Consider the following 17,650-nt stretch of genomic DNA (forward strand, 5'->3'; position numbering starts at 1 on the left):
TGCTGCAAGTTCATAGAGCCTATAGGTTTTAGCAGATTCTTTAAAAATCTCTTGGACTAAAGGTCCACACTGCTGTCTAAAGCTCTCTGACAAAAGATACAATGCATCTGTAAATACTGGCAGAACTGGCCATGTCCTTTCAAGGGCCTCCCTCTTCTACCTTCCTGCCTCCCGTTATTAATAATGTCATGTTCAGGGGCACCTAGCTGGCTCAGTCAGTGGAGTAGGTGACTCTTCATCCCGGGGCCATGGTTTGAGCCCCATGTTGAGTGTAGAGATTATTTAAAAATAAAATCTTTTAAAAAATTAATAATAATGCCACATTGAGGACTTACAGAAACATAGGTACTTTAGTCCTTCTCTGACAATTTCACCTCAAAGATTTCTAACTGCAGGAGAGAATGAATTTATCCCTGACCCCTCTCCTTACCCCAGAGACCTGAGACAGACCCTCAAATGATCGCCACAGCAGGTCAAGTTCTTTGAAGTCTGTGCTCCATCTTTAAACGTTCTGAGTTTTTACTCTGTAATCTAGCCATGCTTGTTTAAATACAAAAATCGTGATTTCTACTACAGATCTTCAAGTACAATTAATACCCAGAAAGTTATGCCAAGCTAATCTGTGGATGCAGGTACTTGCCATCACATAACCATGGGCTCTCCAGACTTGTAACTCTGTGTGAGAAGCACAACAGGCTTTGTTGATTCCCTGGCTATTTTCACGAGTCTACCAAGTACCTTGCCCTTTCCAGATGCTCAAAACACATGGAAATTAAAAAAACCTGCCTTCTAGGAACTCACAGTCCAGAAGATAAAGTAAACAATCATAATGTTGTGGTTGGATATACTACTGCAAAGGAAAGAACAGGGTGCAGGCGACCAGAGGCAGACAACAAGACCTACTAAGGGTCACTGAGATAATGCAGACAAGCGTCTTTGCTTAATAATTTCTCCCACAGGTGTGAATCCCTCTAAAGAAGGAAAAAGAGAACTCCTTGATTTTTCTTGAGTGACCAAGACCCTAGAAGGCCTCACTAGATATGTAGGCAGCAGATCTGCACAGAGGTCTATCTTCTCAGCTGAATCTTGATGTAGTTCCTGCTTGCTCGGTTCTGTTCTCTAGGTTACAATTATCACACCCATCCCCATAACATGAAGGTAGGTAGAAAAGGATACCAAACAGAGCCATCTCTGGTGGCACATCTTTCCTCAGAGGGTGAACAGAAGTTCAGCCTACTGGAAACACAAAATGGGCGCTTGAGCAAGTCTCTGATATATTCAGAATGAGTCAATTTTAAAAATCCATATCCCTCCATTACAGGGGTCAACAAAAGGCAAGACAGTAAATATTTTAGGTTTTGCCAACCATGCCTAGTATTTGTCACACTATTCAACTCTGCTCTTATAGCAGGAAAGTGGCCCTAACCACTCCCTCAACAAATGAGCATGACTGTGTTCCAATAAAACTTTATTAATGGACACTCTAATTTCAATTTCATCTAATTTTCCCTTTCTAAAAATATCATTCTTCTTTGATTTTTTTGGTAACCATTTAAAAATGTAAAAACTATTCTTAATTTGAGGGCTTATACAAAAGCAGGCAGTGTTTGCCCACCCTGTCGTATTAGTAAACTACTGCTTTTTATCACATGATGGCAAGTTGGTTTTAAGAAAAACTTGCCATCATGTGACTCATTATGCATGAGTCTACATGGCCCCACAGCCATGATGACTGAAAACTCATCAAGGATATGGAGATAAATTTGTGTGTACAAAATATTCCTTTTTATTCTGAGCAGTCTTTTCAAATTGTTGGATAGATATTACAGGACATCTGGTTCTAGCAGGTAAAATTTTTATATTTTTATTTTTTGCAGCAAACAAAGAGAAGGAACTGAATGATTTCATCCACCAAGAACAGAGCACAGCAGCCACCTCTCAACAACAAGACAAAAGGACAGCGGCAGAGGAGGTAGGGCCCCAGGCCAGGCACAACACCAGGAGAGCACACAGCCTTCTGCGCTGCCGCCCACCACCTTGCAAACCAGGATTAATGGGATTTTCAGGCCATGCTGCCCTGCTGGGGGTTATACTCCTATGAGTAAGACAAGGTCCCTGAGCCATACACGTAGCAGATACACATCAATGCCAGGAAATGTTATTGCCAAACACTGCCTACGTCATGAACCATGAGCAAGGCCAGCTGCTCAGGAGTGGAATTTTCTAGCTATCAGAGAGTTCTCAGCAATGCAGAGTACTGCTAAGCTCCTTGGAGACCCAAATTGGATTTCTCTTGTTTTCTTTTTTTTCCAGCGTCAGGGATCAACTTGGGGTAGCAACTTGGGTATCTTGTTCGAGGAGACAGAAAGTGAATTGACGCACTTTCTACAAACCCTCTTCCTACTTCCATGCCTAGTATCTCATACCCATAACAGATCTTTAGCAATTCAGTTCCATCCCATTCACTAAACTAAGCCAGTTAATGGAGATAAAGCAGTAAAGCAGACAGCTTTGGTTTGGACTAGTTGACTAGCAGAGAAAACACCTTTCTAGTAATTCAAATATGACACATGTTACAGTAAGAGACACGTCAAGTGCTAAAATGCATCTAGGAAGGGAATCCAGCCTACTCTTGGATGCAGAGAAGGCCTCCTTGAGAAAGAACCCACAGTTGGTAGCATGGTAAAGAGGAAGAGAAGATTCCAGCGGAAGAAATAAAGTGTGTGAAGAATGCTGAGTAGAAACTGGGGTGTGATCACAGATGTGAAGTATTAAACTCCAAAAAGCTGGAAAGAAAGAACAACTTGGGGGGCGCCTGGGTGGCTCAGTGGGTTAAAGCCTCTACCTTCGGCTCAGGTCATGATCTCAGGGTCCTGGGATCGGGCCGCCGCGTCGGGCCCTCCGCTCGACGGGGAGCCTGCTTCCCTTCCTCTCTCTCTCTGCCTGCCTCTCTGCCTACTTGTGATCTCTGTCAAATAAATAAAATCTTTAAAAAAAAAGAAAGAAAGAAAGAACAACTTAGTCCTTGCAAACGGCCTCTCCCAAGTGTTCCATGACCATCTGCAGCAATACAGAGAGCTAACCTCTCCCATTTTTCCTTCCTTCTGTATACAACTTTATTACAGGGCATCTTGCATGCAGATCAGTTACTTGTTTACAGTTCAGTTCTCCATTTAAACCAAAAGATGGATTTTGTTTTGTATTCCTCATGCCTGTCCAAATGTAAGGGCTCAACAGTGAAAGAAGCTAGACAAGCACGAACAAAGAAAGGAAGATACAGACAAAGAAAGCAAACTAGAAAGAAAGAACATCAGTGCATTAAAATAATCATTAGTGTTGTAGATTAATTCCTTCCCTTGGCAACGAGCAGAATGGCAGAATATGGCATTCTAGGAATGGAAGGAAGAGGAGCCAATGTCCTCTCCACCTTTTGTCTCTTGTACCTCTTTTGTGTCACTTTTTAAGTGCCAGCTAGTATTAGCCAACTATTGCTGCAATAATGCTGTATGACAACCACCCCAAAATTATTGAGCTTGATTTCTTATTCATAGGCCTCAGGCCAGCTGTAAATTAGGTAGATCAAACTGAACTTGTGGGATGGAGGCTCCAGTCTGAGGGCTGAATTCAGGTCCTTTCTGCACTGTTGGCTCAGTTGAACTTGGCTCTTGCATTCCTATGAGCTCCACAGAAGCTCTCCCTATTTTGGCTGGTACCATTTTCATACCTCAGTTGAAAGTCAGTCACCTAATCAAAGCTAGGTCTGTCTCACAGCTCACTCTAATATTCTACATGTCTTAGGTTGCTTCCATCATCCTGTGGCAAGAGAAACAGAATTGGTTTTCATGGTAGAAGATACTTGTATCTTATTTTATGCAGAAGGGTAACAGCCAACAGAGAGGGAGGAGTTAATGAGTCATGAAAGAAACTGATTAACTGATGGAGCAAGGGCCTGAGGAAAAAAGCAAGAAGGGAGAGAATCAAGGGCATAGGTAGAGGAACTGGCCTTCAATGGGAACAGAGGGAAGAGGCAAGGAGTCACTTCCTTTCAAAGAAAAGGGAGAGACTGAAGATGAGAGTTGCTAGAGATAAAGGAGGCAGGGAGGTGAGGAATGTATTCTAAGGCCTCTGTTCTCTCTGGGCAGTTTATCACCAGAGAGTAAGGGACAAAGGGTGAACAAGAGGCCCTCAGGAAAGAACTATGGAGTTGGAAGAGCTTCCCTATGAACAGGAAGAAGCACTGATGAATGCTCATGAGAGAAGTATATGCCAAGCAGAGCTGGGGCCCAGCTAAGATAGAGGTCAGGAGTTTGTTATGGTCCTCTTCTTTACCATTCTTTTATTTTTCTCCAAAGTGCTCAGCCACCAGGGTGTAAGAGCTGAAAAAGCTGGTAGTTGATGAGATCCAAGATTGCAAGCCAAGGAGCCAAAAGTGCAGAAGGTACTGAAAAAGAGTGGTTGAATTGATGGGTCCTGGAATGTAGGCTAAGTGGAGAGGGAAGTGAGATGTGCATAGCAACAAAGGATAAGTCAAATCATTTAGCATCTGAACCAAGTCTCTTATTTACAGAAATCAATAAATCAACACACTATATGTTTCTCAAGTGTGTTTCAGAGAACTCAAGTAACACTTTTTTACCCCTCAAGGAGCTTACAGCCTAGCTGGGAAAACAAGATTAAGGTATAAATCAATGCATGTCACACACACAGAAAACACAGCAATATTTCAAAAATCTCAAGTATCTGTATTTTAGAAATATAATGTGAGCTAGAGCACAGTAGCTAGGGTAACTATCCTCCTACACAGAACCAGCAATGGATGCCTGATTTCTTCCACTGAGGAAGGAACTTTTTTTTCTTCAGATTTATTTATTTATCTTAGAAAGAGAAAGAGAGAGGTAGGGTGGGGGTAAGGGCAGAGGGAGCAGGAGATAAAGAATCTCTAATAGACTTCACTGAGCATTGAGCCCAGTGCAGGGCTCAATGTGGGGCTCAATCTCATGACCCTGAGATCATGACCTAAGCTGAAATCAAGAGTGGGACACTTAACTGACTAAGCCACCCAGGTGCCCCTAAGGAAGAAACTCTTACCCAGACCTACCACGGGATGACTAGATCCTTGATGGCAGATAGGATAGGATATTAGCTTTTATGTCCTAAGTATTTTGCATAGGCACATGGGGAATCAATAAATGTTTAAACGAATGAATCTCTAGAAACTTTGAAACCAATGGAACTGAGCTCAGTTGACTAAAGAAAGCATGGAATAGACGAGCAGGGTGTGCGCGGGTGAACACGTGAGACTAGAGCTATTGTTCACCACCTGCTTCACAATATGAGTGGGTAATTTGGCTCCATTCAAAGGACCAGGAATGGAAAAGACATTATTACCGTATGGTAGTACATTTCAAACCCCATGGAGCAGTCAGCCCTGTACTGAGTACTTTGGGGATAGAGAAGAAACAGAAACTTTGTTTTCAATTATGTAGTTTATTATCTAGTTGAGGAGATATGAGGCACATAAACCCATGGAGCCAAAAAAGAAAAAAGAAAAAACAAAAACATGTAAAACAGTCTGTGACATCATTCTAGACCTGATGTCCACTGCAGTTAGAATTACACAAAAATTAAATTAAGTGTGTGTGTGTGTAAACATTAGCTAGAGAAGATGATGGTTGTTCTAGAGCTGATTTTAGCTGTGTCCACACAATATATACTTCTTCCTCCATCAAATTCAGCTGAAGGGCTTTTTCAAAATTCACAAGCTGGCATCCCTACAGAGTCTACTCAGTAAACCTGTTATAGAACAAAATAACCTCTTTATCTTAAACACTTCCAGAAGTGATTTACCTGTCCATCAAATAGAAAGAAGCATTTATTTAAACAACTTGAAAATGGAGAGATTAGCAATGAATAAAAAGAAGGTAAGTTGTACATCCAGGTGATATAATTCAACTGACCTAAAATAGAATGAAAAAGCAAATTACAAAAAACAAAATAAAAGTACCGAACAACAAAAAGAAAGGTATGTAGACCACAGGAGTAAAAAGCCTTTGAAACACTATATGTTAACAATAACATAAAAAATAAAATGCATTGATATGGCTCCAAGGAGAATATACGGTTTACAGGTACAAAGTCTACAACTAAGATTTTAACTATAAAATATATATATTTTTAGATCTTATTTACTTATTTGACAGAGAGAGAGAGAGAGATCACAAGTAGGCAGAGAGGCAGGCAGAGAGAGGGGTAAAGCAGGCTTCCTGCTGAGCAGAGAGCCAGATGTGAGGTTCGATCCCAGGACCCTGAGATCAAGACCTGAGCCGAAGGCAGAGGCTTAACCAACTGAGTCACCACGGTGCTCCTATAAAATATTTTTATTAACATATAATGTATTATCTGTTTCAGGGGTACAAGGCTGTTATCCATCAGTCTTACACAATTCACAGCACTCGCCATAGAACATACCCTCCGCAATGTCCATCACTCAGCCACATCATCCCTCCCAGCCCCTTCCCCTCCAGCAACCCTCAGTTTGCTTCCTGAGATTAAGTCTCTTATAGTTTATCTCCCTCTCCAGTTTCATACCATTTCACTTCTCCCTCTCTTCCCCCATGACCCTTTGCCTTGTTTCTCAAATTCTGCATATCGGTGAGATCATATCATAAATGTCTTTCTCTGATTGATGTATTTCGCTTAGCATAATACCCTCTAGCTCCATCCATGTCATTGCAAATGGCAAGATTTCAATTTTTTTAAAAAAACATATAATGTATTTTTAGCCCCAGGGGTACAGGTCTGTGAATCGCCAGGTTTACACAATTCACAGCACTCACCATAGCACACACAACCCCCAATGTTCATAACCCCACCACCTCCCGACCCCCTCTCCCCAGAAACCCTCAGTTTGTTTTGTGAGATTAAGAGTCTCTTATGGTTTGTCTCCCTCCCAATCCCATCTTGTTTCATTTATTCTTTTCCTACCCTCCAAACCCCCCACGTTGCATCTCCACTTCCTCATATCAGGGAGATCATATGATAGTTGTCTTTCTCCAATTGACTTATTTCGCTAAGCATAATACCCTCTAGTTCCATCCACATCGTCGCAAATGGCAAGATTTCATTTCTTTTGATGGTTGCATAGTACTCCATTGTATATATAAACCCCATCTTCTTTATCCATTCATCTGTTGATGGACATCTAGGTTCTTTCCATAGTTTGGCTATTGTAGACATTGCTGCTATAAACATATGGGCGAACATGCCCCTTCGGATCACTACGTTTGTATCTTTAGGGTAAATACCCAGTAGTGTAATTGCTGGGTCATAGGGTAGCTCTATTTTCAACATTTTGAGGAACCTCCATGCTGTTTTCCAGAGTGGTTGCACCAGCTTGCATTCCCACCAACAGTATAGGAGGGTTCCCCTTTCTCCACATCCTCCCCAGCACTTGTTTTCCTGACTTGTTAATTTTAGCCATTCTGACTGGTGTGAGATGGTATCTCATTGTGGTTTTGATTTGTATTTCCCTGATGCCGAGTGATATGGGGCATTTTTTCATGTGCTGTTGGTCATCAGGATATCTTCTTTGCAGAAATGTCTATACATATCCTCTACCCATTTCTTCATTGGATTATTTGTTCTTTGGGTGTTGAGTTTGCTAAGTTCTTTATAGATTTTGGATACTAGCTCTTTATCTGATATGTCGTTTGCAAATATTTTCTCCCATTCTGTCGGTTGTCTTTCGGTTTTGTTAACTGTTTCCTTTGCTGTGCAAAAGCTTCTGATCTTGATGAAATCCCAATAGTTCATTTTTGCCCTTGCTTCCCTTGCTTTTGGCAATGTTCCTAGGAAGAAGTTGCCGCGGCTGAGGTCGAAGAGGTTGCTGCCTGTGTTCTCCTCAAGGATTTTGATGGATTCCTGTCTCACATTGAGGTCCTTCACTCATTTTGAGTCTATTTTCATGTATGGTGTAAGGAAATGGTCCAATTTCATTTTTCTGCATGTGGCTGTCCAATTTTCCCAACACCATTTGTTGAAGAGGCTGTCTTTTTTCCATTGGACATTCTTTCCTGCTTTGTTGAGGATTAGTTGACCATAGAGTTGAGGGTCTATTTCTGGGCTCTCTATTCTGTTCCATGGATCTATGTGTCTGTTTTTGTGCCAGTACCATACTGTCTTGATGATGACAGCTTTGTAATAGAGCTTGAAGTTTTGAATTGTGATGCCAACTTTGGCTTTCTTATACTCAATATTCCTTTGGCTATTCGAGGTCTTTTCGGGTTCCATATAAATTTTAGGATTATTTGTTCCATTTCTTTGAAAAAAATGGATGGTATTTTGATAGGGATTGCATTAAATGTGTAGATTGCTTTAGGTAGCATAGACAATTTCACAATATTTGTTCTTCCAATCCAGGAGCATGGAACACTTTTCCATTTCTTTGTGTCTTCTTCAATTTCTTTCATGAGTATTTTATAGTTTTCTGAGTACAGATTCTTTGCCTCTTTGGTTAGGTTTATTCCTAGGTATCTTATGGTTTTGGGTGCAATTGTAAATGGGACTGACTCCTTAATTTCTCTTTCCTCTGTCTTGTTGTTGGTGTAAAGAAATGCAACTTATTTCTGTGCATTGGTTTTATATCCAGACACTACTGAATTCCTGTACAAGTTCTAGCAGTTCTGGAGTGGAGTCTTTTGGGTTTTCCACATACAGTATAATATCATCTGCAAAGAGTGATAGTTTGACTTCTTCTCTGCCAATTTGGATTCCTTTAATTTCTTTTTGTTGTCTGATTGCTGAGGCTAGGACTTCCAGTACTATGTTGAATAGCAGTGGTGATAATGGACATCCCTACCGTGTTCCTGACCTTAGCAGAAAAGCTTTCAGGTTTTCTCCATTGAGAATGATATTTGCAGTGGGTTTTTCATAGATGGCTTTGATAATACTGAGGTATGAGCCCTCTATTCCTACACTTTGAAGAGTTTTGATCAGGAAGGATGCTGTACTTAGTCAAATGCTTTTTCAGCATCTATTGAGAGTATCATATGGTTCTTGTTCTTTCTTTTATTAATGTATTGTATGACATTGATTGATTTGCAGATGTTAAACTAACCTTGCAGCCCTGGAATAAATCCCACTTGGTTGTGGTGAGGATTTCATTTTTTTTTTAAAAAGATTTTATTTATTTATTTGACAGACAGAGATCACAAGTAGGTAGTGAGGCAGGCAGAGAGAGAGGAAGGAAAGAAGGATCCCTGCTGAGCAGAGAGCCTGATGTGGGCCTCGATCCCAGGACTCTAGGATCATGACCTGAGCTGAAGGCAGAGGCTTTAACCCACTGAGCCACCCAGGCGCCCAAGATTTCATTTTTTGATGACTGCATAATATTTCACTATACAGATATAGATATATATCTCACATCTTTATTACATCTTATCTTAAAAATATTTTAATGACTGCATAATATTCTATGGTATTATGCAGTCATTAAAATATTTTTAAATAAAATGTAATACTTGTGTTATGCTATGCATATGCAGTTTTGTATCAAAATGTTTATAAGCAACTAAATAATATCAGTATGGTAAATGATTAAGTCCCTCAATGATGTGATCATTATTTATTAATCATTGTATAGTAGAGCATGTGACTTTTCTCCGGGAGCATCTGCATCAGAAGAATGAAGGCAAATTCCAGAAGTCTCTGCCATTTAAAATACAAATGAAGTAGTAGGGTTATTTTGGCCTAAAGAAGTGCTTGATACAATTTTACCACAATTTATGTAAGGGGTTGCATTAGGAATGTTCACTGTACATTTCAGTGAAATAGCAGGAGTATAGTGATGATAAGTTTTTATGGATGAATGTAATAATGTCAGCAGGGGAAAGATCTATAAAGATACATTAAGTTCTATTTATGTAAGACTCAGTCACCAAGAGAAAGGATTTATCTCCTGTAACTATATTTACATGTGCAAAACAGAGTCTCTATTGTTATCCATTTGGAGCAGGCAAACTTTATTAAATCCTAGTACTAGAATGATGGAGTAGTGGAATACAAAAGGTTGGAAAGAGGAATGGTAGCCAAAAATTACCTCGCTGTCTGAAAGCAACAAAATAATTAAATCCACAAACGTGCTAAAAAAATAATAAAGCTCTTCTAGATAAAAAGAGTTTTCAAAAATATTTCTTGTTGCCTTACTTAGTCAACATTTACAACAATTCTGATGCATAGATATTCTTTTTTTTTTAAAGATTTTATTTATTTATTTGACAGATAGAGATCATAAGTAGGCAGAGAGGCAGACAGAGAGAGTGAGAGGGAAGCAGGCTCCCTGCTGAGCAGAGAGCCCGATGTGGGACTCGATCCCAGGACCCTGAGATCATGACCTGAGCCAAAGGCAGCAGCTTAACCCACTGAGCCACCCAGGCGCCCCCATAGATATTATTCTTATTCTCATTTTATAGAAGTAGTAATTACTAAAAGCTCATTTGTATGGAAACTTCCCAGTTTCCAAAATTATTTCACAACTATAATTTAATTTTAAAAATGTTTAATAGAGAAGAAAATTAATCCCAGAAAGTTGAATGACTCGCCAGAGGTCTCATGCCTCATATGCTTCACCCAGGATTCACACCTCTCTTTTCTGATACAAACAGTTGTTCAGATCTGTTTTGTTAAGCCTATGGAGAGTCAGGCCACATCTGCACAAGGCATGGTCAACATCACCATTAGAAGCTCAAGTACGATTTGCATGTTTCTAGTCCATCTCATATTCACCCCATGAGAACCACTTTTCCCAGCACAGGGGACAGATTTCAAATGTGTTATGAATAGCCTTCCTTTGGGCCAAGAGGAAAGATCTCAGACAATTAACACCTTATAAAGTGTCAAAATACCCTATTTGCTAATCTAGAGGTGAGGTTTCCAAGGTCCTGGACAGACGTGAGGGCATTCCCACGTCATGGGTCAGATAGGCTAAGGCTAAATGGCAGAATCTCAGGATAAAAAGAACTCACTTCAGGCTGAGCCTTTATGGTTGGTATCTGGTCCTAACCAGGCAGAGAACATTTCCCTGGTTCAGCTTCCATTCAGCTCCAGATGTTGGCAAAAGATGGAAGAGGCTCTGGTATACTTCTCAATCATGGCTTTCAAGCCCTTAGGGTCCCTTCTATCATATTCACTTTCCTACCCTCTAGCAAAATTAACCTAGTTGTCAAAAAGGAAAAGCTGCCTCATCAAGCACACTGGAATTCTATAACACACAGTTGCCTAATATTGCCACCTAATTGTAGAATTATTTCTACATCTGTTCCTCAGTAAGTGACTCTTGGAAGGATAAAACCATTAAAGTACATATATAGATACAGATATAGATACAGATACAGATATAGATATATAAATATAGATACTTGGTGAATGTGGGGCGTAAGAGAGAAAGACACAGTTTAACATCTTGATAAATTACACAATCGTATTATTTTGCATCATCCAGAGTTTTCCCAGTCTATACCACTTGTCTCCCCAGCAACAGTGGGAGATGCATCCTAACATCCTCTTGATACTTCTTACCATAGTGAGCATGTAATAAATTTAAAGCAAATACTAATTTTATTAGATTCAGCTACCACTGATTCAGTGACCTTCCACAGAGACAAACACACCCAAATGTCAGATGCAACCCATCTCCCTTGAGACTCACTATTGCTTACACATCCTCTTGGGTAAAGTGTTTGCAAGCTGCTTAAGCAATCTTATGATATCCAACATAGAATGTTTAAAGTCATGATGTCACTGGAAGGTAGGACAAGATAATACTACCCTCATTTAATTCAGTCCAAGAAGTTATTTAGCACCAAAGAGAAGACTTCTTCCTTTTGCTTCTTCCCTCACCAGGTATTCCATGATAAGAGGGAAAAATTCCAGAAGGTGGAAGAGAGAATATTTAAGAGATTCCCTTCTCTTCCTCACCATCTTCCTTCTCCCCACTTGGAAGTACATTCAAGTAGATGCATTACAGGAAACACACTTTTGGGGGCTTATAGCACCATCTGTTTGAGAGCTGCTTTCAACTCTGAAGATGAAACAGAAAGGTCCAGAGAAGAAACACAAAACCAGGGAACCCTACCCCATAACCAGAACCCAGCTCTTGGTTCCTCTAGGACATGCTCTAGTGCATGTCACTTTATCCACTGCCTCAGACTGCTCTGCATTGGCAGCATGTCACCAGAGCCCCTATCATCAGAACAAGAAGGTGGCTTTCAGCTCTGGGTCCACAGGACCAACAACCAGAGCTCACCTGGGCAGGATTTAGGGAACCAGGACATGGTAGCAACAAGAGGCAACCATGATGCAGCACTGTGAGCAGCTGAACAGCTCCCCAACTCTAACGGTGATATGGAGGTTCTGGTGAGCAGGGAACCAGTTACAGCCAAGAGTGAGAAATGCCCAGTCATTATGGACTCCTCTGGGCACCATGGTCTCCTTCTAGATCAGGAGGGCCCTTGATTTTTTTTTCCTTCCTTCTACACTTTCTTCTTTTCCTAATATGTCTCAAACTACAGCATGTTAAATAAACAGGAAACAGCAAAGTACAACAAAGTCAGACTGTTATAGTGGTCAAGCAAAGAGGTGATGATGTTCTGGACTACAGGGTGTTAGTGAAACAGACTTTAGTGTGTTTTCAAAGTAGAATTAACAGTTCCCACTGATGGACTGACCTGGCAGGGCAATGAAAGAGCAGAGTCAAAGATAAATTCTAGGTTCCAGTAAGTATATTTCCTCTTACATTCAATTTATCAAGCACATTTTCATGAAGACTTATCATGTGAAAGGCATTGTTCTTGCATCTGCAGAGAATATCTCTAACCTCCTGGAGTTTATAGCCCTGCTGCAGAATACTGAAGAAAAAATAAAACAAAGCAAAAAGGAGCAATAGCTAATATATGATACATGTTAAGCAATCTGTTAACAGTTTTTACATACATTGGCTATTTTAATACTAATATTATCATTATCCTCATTTTATGGACATGGATCCTGAGGTCTTGGTCCATAAAATGAGTAAGACTATATAATTATCCCAAGGATTGTTACTAAAGTACCATTTAATTGATCTAGGAGGGGGATACAATTCTGTTTTGGCAAAGTTAAGTGTGAGAAGTCTCTGAAATGTCCAGGTGGAATTGTCTTGATAGATAGATAGATAGATAGATCGATCTGGACAGATATCTATCTATCTATATATCTATCGATATATCTATAGATCTAGATCTATATCTATAGATATAGATCTATATAGATATATCGATAGATATAAATATCCCAAACCAAACCAAACCAAGATACTACCTGGTTTTTGCCTTACCAAGAGTCAGGGAGAAACAGACCTACATCTTGTCTGACGAACATACTCTAAACCGAAGATTCAAATAATTCCTATTGACAGAGTTCCAAGGAATATGAATTCACATTTGAAGTGGCAAACCATAAGGAAATGAGCCATTGTGAGTGTGAATTACCAGCAGAAGCAACAGATGGCAGAATCAGACCTGCAAAAGCAAAGATGTTGGAATTCTAAAACCAGAATATAAAATAAATATTTAAAGTAATAAAATAATAGAGTATCAAAAGTAGGAAAAAGCATCAGAAGATTATTTAAAGATATCAGGCTGATATGAAAAAGAAAAATAGAATGGCTAGAAATGAAAACTATGGTAATTTAAAATAGAAATTCAGTGGACATGGTAAACAGTTTTGATACAACAGAAGACAGAAAGAGTAAACGGGAATATCAGAAGGAGTGACCAAAATACATCACACAGAAAGGAGACAGAAAAAAATGAAGAAAAACAGATACTGAGAAGAGACTGACAAAATCTAAAAACACCTAATGGAGTTCTAGACAGAAGGAACACAGAATGAAAAAGAAAAAAAATTTTTACAAGATAGTGGCTGAGAATTTTTCTGAATCGGTCCCTAAGGTCCAAGTCCACTTTCTCTTAAGGAATAATCTAGATTAGACAATATAGTCCCCATAGTTCACTTCCCCCAGGACGAAGGGCAGTTGTGAGGTAAGAGAGGCAGATATACCTCTATCAGGGGAAAAAAAAACGGGTGCAAGGTTCACAAAGCTAAGCCCTGAGAAGTCATATGCAGCATAATTAAATTCCCCTGACAAGTAGGCAACAAAACCTCATAAAAATCTATCCTCCAGTGCTTGGGAGGAGACAATCCACAATTTATATAAGAATGATCAAGATTTGAGATTAAATAACTGATTCTCTTACTCTCAATCTAAGAACTTTATGGAGGGACAGATGGCTTCCTGAAATTAATGCAAACAAGATTGTCACTATATTATCAGTCTTGATGTAGGGTAATTCAAAAGTCCTAAGGAGAAAAAAAATCGCAGAAAATAGCATGTAGATTGACATACTGAAAATAGCATGTAGATTTTTCACACACCAAAAATTCACCCCATTCAGCAACATAACTTTTTATTTATTTGAGAACAGTTAACACAAACTGTTGTATTAGTTCCAGATGTACAACATAGTGATTCAACTTCTGTATATGTTATGTTATGCTCACCACCGTGTAGCTACCATCATCACCACACAATGCTATTTTAATACCACCTATATTCTCTATGCTGTACCCTTTATTCCATGATTTATTCCCTCCATAACTAGAAGCCTATATGTTCCATCCCCTTCCCAATTTTTTCCATCCCTCCACCCCTTTCCTTCTAGAAACCATCAGTTTGTGTTATCTTTATTTATAGGTCTGGTTCTACTTTATGTTTGTTGATTCCATTGTTTGGTTCTTTAGATTCCACATATAAGTGAAATCATATACTATTTGTCTGTCTTTCTGAATTTCACTTAGCATAATACCTCTAGGTCTATCCATTCTGTCCCAAATGGCAAGATCTCATCCTTTTGTATGGCTGAGTAATACTCCAGTGTGTGTGTGTACCACATCTTCTTTATCCATTCATCTGTCCATGGACACTTGGATTGCCTCCATATTCTCAGCTATTGTAAATAATGCTGCATGTATCTTTTCAAATTAGTGTTTTGCTTTTCTTTGATTAAATACCCAGCAGTGGAATTACTAGATCATATAGTATTTCTCTTTTTAATTTTTAAAGAAACCTCCATACTGTTTTCCACAGTGGCTGCACCAATTTACATTCCCACCAACGTATACAAGAGATCCCTTTTTTCTACATCCTTGCAAATATTGGTTATTTCTTGTCTTTTTGATACTAACCATTTTGACAGGCATAAAGTGTATCTCACTGTGGTTTTCATTTGCATTTCCCTAATAATTAGTGATGTTGAGCATCTTTTCATGTGTCTGTTGGCTATCTGTATGTCTTCTTTGCAAAAATGTCTATTCAGATCCTCTGCCCAATTTTCATCAGATTATGGTTTTGGGGTGTTGAGTTGTATAAGCTCTTTTTTTTTCAAGATTTATTTATTTGTTTTTGAGAGAGAGAGAGCATGAATGCAAGGGGCAGAGGCAGATGGAGAGAAAATCTACAGCAGACTCCACATTGAGTGCAAAGCCTGATGCAGGGCTTGATCTCACAACCCTGAGATCATGACCTGAACTGAAACCAAGAGTCAATCACCCAACCGACTGCGCCACCCAGGTGCCTCATGTTGTATAAGTTTCAAAATATTAGCCCCTTACCAAATAAAACGGGACCGCTTTCTCATACCATACACAAAAATAAGCTCAAAATGGATTTAAGACCTAAATGTGAGACTTAAAAATCACAAAATTCCTAGAAGAGAAAATAATTTCTTTGACATGGCCACGGCAACATTTTTCTAAATACATCTCCTAAAGTAAGGGAAACAAAAGCAAAAATAAATTATTGGGACTCCATCAACATAAAATGCTTTGGCACAGTGAAGGAAACGATCAATAAAACCAAAAGGCAACCTAGTTAAAGAGAGAAAATATACCTTTTTAAAATCTAATACCTGGAGTGGGGTATTAGTTAAGATGACTTATATAACAAATAAAAGAGAATCCAATTCAGACTGACTTAAATGTTCAAAAATGCACTGGTTCAACTGAAAGTTACTTACAAGGAACCTAAATCCCTATGTCAGCCTTATTCTCAAGTTGGAGGTCAGTCGCAATAGAAGTTTTGGACTTTTACATGCAACAATACATGGGGGAAGGGAGAGAGATTACTTCCAAAAGGATTCCCAGCAACAAAAACAACTTTCCTAGAAGCCCCTTAGTAGACCTCTCTTTACTTCATGTTATCCAAATTTGGTCATGTCAGTTTCTGGACCTATCAGTGCCAAAAGGGTGGAGTTATCCTTTGATCATTAAATTCCAGAATCTGGCATGAGCAACAGGGCAGATAAACGATTTTTCCATTTACGGGGATAAAGAACAGTGGAGGGGAAACAGATTTGTTGGAAGAATATGGGTCCTATTCTGAACATAATATCATGTTGGGGATAACTACACAAAGAGGAACTGAGGTATGGAATGCAGAGTAAACTAAAGCAAATATCCGAATAGCACAGAAAAATTTATAATACCTCTTTCCAAAAGAGCTAAGGGAAAACAGTCCTGAGATTAGGAGCTGCCCCCTTTTCTGGCAGAGTAAAATATAAGAAGGGCTGACTGCATTTGCTTTGGGAAGATGTATCCACAAGCAGAGCTAAGGCTAGATGACACTACATATTAGAGAAGAGGTATGAGAAATACTGCCTCAGCTATAATATCTAAATCAAATGAGCTTTCCAAAACATATCAAACCTCTAGGTTACTCCATGTCTCTAGGACCGGGAATTCAAAGTCAGTATCTTTGAATCATAAAATAAGAAAGGCATCAAACATTGGGAAGGCAGACCAACCTAGAAAAGTTATCCTTTAATACTTGTAGTATCTTCAAAAAGCCAAAATGTAATTACAAGTATCTTCTTGAAAATGACAGCTAGAGATGATGAAAAAGTTCTGGGGACAGATAGTGGTTATGGTTGCATAATGTTGTGAATGTACTTAATGCTACTGAACACTTAAAAATGGTTAAAATGGTAAATTTTATTTTATGTGTATTTTACCACTATGAAAAATGCTCTGACAAGTAACAACACAAGAATCATCTGCACCATATCCACGTTTGTCTACTTAACATACACAAAAATTACATTGACAGTCTCTTTATATAGTGGTCTGGATTTATTGCTTTATTTTAGTAAATGTTTAAAAAAAGACTTTTGAACACTGTAAATAATAATAGCTACTTTGTGGAATGTTAAACTATGGGCCAGGTATTTTGTTAAGAGCTTTATATACATTATTTCATCAAATCTCTAAAAAAAAATGCCTTGCTACTGCCTTTATCCTCACTTTGCTGATAAGGAAGAGAGGTTAAATAGAACTAGGAAGTGGTAAATTGAGAAGAACTAGGAAGTGGTAAATTGAGATTTGACAGAGGCTGGGCAATTCCATTCCAGATTCTAACCATCACACCTATAAATTTCTCAACTGTTATATTCTGCTGCTCAGACTTTAAAAGTATAAGCTCTAAAGCTGATAAAGAAGTACTATACTTTCAATGAAGTAAAACCTAATTTTGATGTTAAGCCAAAGAATATTTACTAATAGA

Source organism: Meles meles, chromosome 2 (genome assembly GCF_922984935.1).
Source record: "Meles meles chromosome 2, mMelMel3.1 paternal haplotype, whole genome shotgun sequence".
NCBI lineage: Eukaryota > Metazoa > Chordata > Mammalia > Carnivora > Mustelidae > Meles > Meles meles.